Source organism: Trichechus manatus, unplaced genomic scaffold (genome assembly GCF_000243295.1).
Source record: "Trichechus manatus latirostris isolate Lorelei unplaced genomic scaffold, TriManLat1.0 scaffold00094, whole genome shotgun sequence".
Lineage (NCBI taxonomy): Eukaryota > Metazoa > Chordata > Mammalia > Sirenia > Trichechidae > Trichechus > Trichechus manatus.
In genome coordinates this window covers 3,594,015-3,598,366 of record NW_004444030.1, presented here as the reverse complement: position 1 = coordinate 3,598,366, position 4,352 = coordinate 3,594,015, and the positions used below count along the sequence as shown (strand labels likewise).

Below are 4,352 nucleotides of genomic sequence, written 5' to 3'. Positions count from 1 at the left end.
AAGGAGAGAGAAAGGCCAGTGAAAACACAAGTGATTTGAGAGACAGGAGAACAAGAAGATAATAATGTCATTAAAAACAAAAAAGGTAGCAAAGGATGAATTTCATTTGGCAATCAAGTGGTTGTTGGTGCTCTTAAGACTGACAGTTTCAATATAATGGGGAGGGGGCAACAGATCACAATAAGTTGAGCGATGTGAAGAATTATAAAGGTAGTAGGTAGGGGCTGCTTTTCCAAAAACTATAATAGTGAATGGAAACAGAAAATGGCAGAGGTCTGAGGCAAAATTAGACTTGAGAAGAAAGGAGTCTGAAAGAAAATAGAGAACATACCGCTAACACCTGGGGGGGAAATGAAGGCTGAACAAGAACAGGTGGAAGGAGACAATTTAGGAAGTGGTTTGGAAGGAAGGAGAATACAGAGGAAACTAGAAAAATTTCTGGGAACAATCAAGGAAGTTAAGGACACTCCAAATAGCTGGGTAAAGCGATCTCCTAAGAATTAAGAGGGGTGAAGCTCAGCAAAAAAAAGGTTTGAATAAATGCTATTTGGAATAAAATAACCAACTGGAAATGAAGAAAATGAGCACTGAGAGCCCAGATGATAATTCTACAATGCAAAAATAAAGAAACAAACAAAACTGTATGTTAAAAATAATCTAAAGCAGAAGATGAAACTATATTATCCTACAAATGTTCTATAGATACACTTGGAAAGCTAAGGAAAAACAACAAAGATAATAAAGTAGTGATACGCAAAAGTTTTTGGAACTATAACAACCCTAAGCAGTTGATAACTGTGTATGTCAAAATGTACAACACAAATCTTTGTATATCTACAAATTTCCAAGATTTAGCAATAGTCTACTTATTTTAAACAGATTAAAATTATTATTAAATCATATTTCAATATAAAAAAGTAGGTGGTTTTTATTGCATTGAGTTATGACTTGGTAAGTTTCATATCAAGAAAGTTTTGAATCTTCTTAACTTTCACAGCATATTAGCTATCCCTCTGAACTGTGTCATCCACAAATTCAATAAACTAAACTTCATCCAACAGGATAAGGCTGGATTCTTTCAGCAGGATACTAAAGGCCTCTCTGCAGGCTAATGGTGATTTACTACTTGTCACTCTTCAAGTACAGCTGTTAATGAATCAAATTTTATAACTGTATTCTCATCTATCCCACATTCCTCCATCGTGACCATAAAGACATAATAATTTTGTCAAATATGCCCTGGTGAAATCTAATTACACAATGTCTAAGGCATTTCTCTAATGCTATTGCTGTCAGCTGCTATCAAGTTGGCCCCAACTTGTGGCGACCCCATGTACAACAGGATGGGACTGTTGGGATCTATAGGGTTTCCACTGATTTTCTGAAATAGATTGCCAGGCCCTTCTTCCTAGTCCATCTTAGGCTGGAAGCTCCACCAAAACCTGTTCAGCATCATAGCAACATACAAGCCTCCACTGACATATAGGTGGTAGCTGTGCTGGAGGTACACTGGCCAGGATTCAAACTGGAGGTTCCTGAGAATTCTACCAGTCTATTAGGCCTGTTAAAAAAGGAAATGGAAAGGAGGCTAATTTTAATTTGGCCACTCCCTAGCCAGCCATGTCGCTATCTAACTTAGGAATGCAAGTTTCCTAAGAATTATGTTATGGATCTACCTGGCAGGGTCTCACTACATTTCTCCAAAAAGATAAATTTCTCAGTCTTCCCACTTTATGATTATCTACCTTTTAACGTATGAATATAAGGCAATCCCGCCTACCTCCTAATGAGGAGAGGAAAAAAAAAGTTTTCTGGCCAACTTGAGTATAAAAATTTGGAGGGATATAGATAAAAGAATCAAATGTCTATTTACAATATCTACTATATTAAGTTATTTACACAGATTTTAAGTCACTTAGCATATAAAATAATATTCATATAGAAATTCTGCTTTTTCCCTGATCAATATTGTTTTTTAATTTTTTAAAATTTTATTGTTGTACTTTAAGTGAAAGTTTACAATTCAAGTTAGTCTCTCATACAAAAATTTATACATATTGTTATGTGACTCTAATTGCTCTCCCTATACTATAAAAGCACACTCCTCTTTTCCACTCCTGACGTCCTGTGTTGATTCAACCAGCTCCTGACCCTCTCTGCCTTCTCATCTCACCTCCGGACAGGAGCTGCCCATTTAGTCTCATGTATCTACTTGAGACTAAATGATACTCTTCACGAGTATCATTTTACGTCCCATAGTCCAGTCTAATCTTTGTCTGAAGAGATGGCTTTGGAAATGGTTTTAGTTCTGGGTTGAGAGTCTGGGGGCCATGCTTTCTGGGGTTCCTCCAGTCTCAGTCAGACCATTAAGCCTGGTCTCCTTACTAGAATTTTAGCTCTATACCCCACCTTTCTCCTGCTCCATCAGGGAGTCTCTGTCGTGTTCCCTGTTACAGCGGTCACTGGTGGTAGCTGGGCACCATCTAGTTCTTCTGGTCTCAGGCTGATACAGTCTCTGGTTTATGCGGCCTTTTCTGTCTCTTGGGCTAATACTTTCCTTGTGACTTTAGTGTTGTTCATTCTCCTTTACTTCAGGTGGGTTGGGATCAATTGATGCATCTTAGATGGCCACTCGCTAGCTTTTAAGACCCCAGATGCCACTCACCAAAGTAGGATTCAGAATGTTTTCTTAATAAACTTTGTTATGCCAATTGACCTAGATGTCCCCTGAAAGCTTGGTCCCCAAACCTCTGCCCCTGTTACTCTGTCCCTTGAAATGTCTCGTTGTATTCAGGAAACTTCTTAGCTTTGGTTTAGTCAAGCTCCTGGTCAACATTTTATAAAATAATTTTATTGAAATTTTTCCAATGTATCTTTGGTATCTGTCTTCACATTCACTAGAGCAACTGAGTCACCTAACAGTTTTCTTCAAAGCATGTTAACTTTCCTTTATTTATAAGTTGTTTGAACTACAGCACTTTTTAAAACCTTGTGATGTTTTTAATCTAAGCCTAAGTGTCCATTTTCCATACATTAGGGCAGTTTCTCCACTCTATAGATGTGTCTGATAAATGTAATCTCTACAAGGTAACCACTTACTAGCTTTGATTTAAAGTAGCTTCAGATCTGTATCTCCTCCAAACAATACTTTTTATATCCAAACAATCTTCTTTCCTGAGGAAGAGGGGGGAGCTTGCCTTATATTCAAGTAATCAACAGGTCAAAAAACTTTACAAGGAATTAGGAACCCAATTATTTCTTAAACACATTTCAATTAGTAACATACGTTATTGCTAGTAAACACGCTGATGCATTAACAATAGTCTTCAGAAGCTAACAGAAGCTTCTGGACTAATACATTAGAACTTTGCTATACTTTCTGTCACAAAAAGAAAGAGCAGGATGGGTTGCTCAATTCCTGTAAATTAGTTCTTAAAGAAACAGCACAGCAAGAGAAACAGTTCTAGCAATTTATGTGTACTGGTGTAGTGGTTAAGAGCTCGGCTGCTAACCAGAAAGGTCAGCAGTTCAAATCCACCAGCTGCTCCTTGGAAACCCTACAGAACAGTTCTACTCTGGCCTACAGGGTCGCTATGAGTCAAAATCGACTCCATAGCAACGAGTACGGGTATACGAATTAAGTGCCAGGTACTCCTTAAAGTATTTTACATACATTAATTCATTTAATCTTCACAACGTTCCTACGAAATAGGTGCTACTGATAACCTCATTTCACTGATAAGTCCCGCTTAAGAAACTAGCCCAAAGCCACACAGCTTGTAAATTGTAGAAACTCAGGCAGTCTAGTTCTAGGCCTATGCCAGTTTAAAAGACGATATATTGCCTGTTAACTTAGTAAAATTAGGTTTACATTCTATAAGACAGTTCCACCTATTACACAATTAATATCAGTGGTCTAAGGAAGACATAATGGTGAGCTTCCAGTATATTTTAATATTATTTTCTATTATCCATCTACACTGCCTGAAGGCATATTGATGGGTCTGAGTGAGGAATAGTTTATCCTCTGTTTTCATGCTCCCTTAGCAGATCAGTATCCACATTTCAGTCAATACTTTGAAGGCAAAAGGTTCCTAGTTATAAACACAAACACAGAGCAAATTGGTACCATGTCTTCCTCATTCTCTTCCAAACTTTTTAACTGAGGGTAAAGCATCTGTCCCTCTGGACCTAGATCTCCCTTGCCATCCCAAACATATAAAACTAACTTTAAACGTTTTGATAAGGTAACTTTCCTAAGCCCTAAAACGATGGTAGCACTTCATCAGCGGTCATCTGGTTGTGTGCTATAATGGGGCAAGGGTGAGGGAGTGTGTGTATGTGGCGGGGGG

At 37.9% G+C, this 4,352-nt stretch overlaps 1 protein-coding gene across 5 annotated transcripts in view; it reads right to left on the bottom strand.

Annotated features, from left to right (window-relative positions):
• Positions 1-4,352, bottom strand: part of CUL5 (cullin 5) — a 90,121-nt gene that overhangs the window by 83,821 nt on the left and 1,948 nt on the right. Inside the window, exon 2 of one of the 5 annotated variants that reach the window (XM_023736947.1) lies at positions 3,100-3,174. The exons of the other annotated variants lie outside the window; for them this stretch is intronic. The gene's annotated coding sequence lies outside the window, so the exon portion shown is untranslated. The remainder of the gene's footprint in view (positions 1-3,099; positions 3,175-4,352) is intronic. 5 annotated transcript variants of the gene reach the window in all.